We start from the raw sequence: 1748 nt of genomic DNA, 5'->3' as shown, positions 1-1748 counted from the left end.
ATCCCTGTTGCTGTCCACTGTGTTGTCTGCGTCCCCAGACATTCCCCAGTGCTTGTCCATCCACTGAATCTAGTCAGCCTATCTAGAGATCGTTGTTTTAGTAAGATCAGCTCTTCCTCGTCTAGCAGCAATCAGTTGCCAATATTCCTTTAGATAAGATCGGGGTCTGCTGTTCATTTTCCCACTTCTATGCTGGGTTACTATCTGGGAGTCTCTTGCGCCATGCTGGCCAACAACTCAAAGGAGGGTAGCTCCTGTCTGTCATTGTTTCTTGTTATGTAGCCTTTAGTTATACACCTGGACTCTTAAAGAATTATAAAAAAATGAAAGCATGATGCATGGTATTGAGAGTATTTCCACACTGAAGATGATAGTGCTTTTAACTGAGGACAAGTTGTCAAAGCTAATATTATCCATGGTATTTTCCCATGGGAATTCTGAAATCACATGAGCAATTGCAATATATTAGATTTCTTCAATTCATGTAGATATGGTCTAGGCAAAGTGCCGGTTCTATGTTTCAAATTCCTGAATGTGATTTTCCACCGTTTGAATGCATTTGTTCACACTTTCATTCATTTTTTTCTCTAGATTTTTTTTGTGGCATATATGATACAATGAGAGTACTAAGTAAGCAACGCAGAGGAAAGTGATGAGGTATTTAACTCAGTTAGTATGTAAGTTAATATTGGGAGGAGAAATTTTCAGGAAAATTTGTGAGAAGCTTTATAAAATGGTAGAGGAGTGTATAAGTATTCTCAACTCTAAAGGCTGCTGATAAGGCACAATATGTTCCTCACAGCCAAGCTTAAGGAGGAACAGGGAAGTTTGTCTTGTGATTTGAGTTAGGAGTAAAGATGAAGAAGCATAGGTTGGAAGGTTTGTGTGGGGCATGGTGTTGGTGAAGTTGAGCGGTCCATTTACTGAAGGATCCAATCCAGGGTTGGACTATTAGGGGAGGCATTTTGGCTAGAAACAATGTCAACCTGCATCAATAAGTGCAGAAAGTGGAACACATGCTATAGAATGCCTCCCCACTCCTGTAAACATGATAATAAAAATGACACAAAATTCAGCAAAACCAGGGAAAAACTTAAATGCAAATGCATCTATCTGTCCAATAATCCACTACAGAGTTTTATTGTATGTTTTGAAGCTTATGCATAAAGGAAAAGTGTGCTGAAAGCAAACACATATATACATACATATAAGAATAGATCTTCCTACATACCTTATATACAATGTACATACAAACTGTATATATACACATATACAGGTGTATAAACCTCTGTGCATTTGTGATTCATATGCAGGAGAGTAAGTGGTATAGTATGCGTTTTCAGTGTCACAGCTGCAGTGCTAGCTCATTTCTATAACTCTGCCCATGGCATCCTTGATTTAAAGTGATCACTGCATACATCAATACCCAGAACCTAGGTCCTCTCATCTCCTATCCAGTAGAACTGAAGATTGCCAGGCCCCCCATTCCTTCTCTCCCTTCTCAACCTGCAGTCCATTGCTGGTATACATTTCACTTCACCATAAGCTGTGTACTTGGTTATACTGTCATTTCTTTTTGCTTTATTCTGTTAATTCTCTAACGTTTACAAAATGTGCAAAGTGACTTTTATATCTACTCATGTAATTGTAATTTCTTGCTCCATTCATTCCTTTTGCAGATTCAGAGCTGTATCAGGTATCATTTCCCTTTAGTTTCATTCTGATATTTTCACCTAAATTTAATATAC

The sequence above is a fragment of the Nannospalax galili genome, unplaced genomic scaffold (genome assembly GCF_000622305.1).
Source record: "Nannospalax galili isolate Female #2095 unplaced genomic scaffold, S.galili_v1.0 scaffold167, whole genome shotgun sequence".
Lineage (NCBI taxonomy): Eukaryota > Metazoa > Chordata > Mammalia > Rodentia > Spalacidae > Nannospalax > Nannospalax galili.
This window is presented reverse-complemented; position numbering follows the sequence as displayed.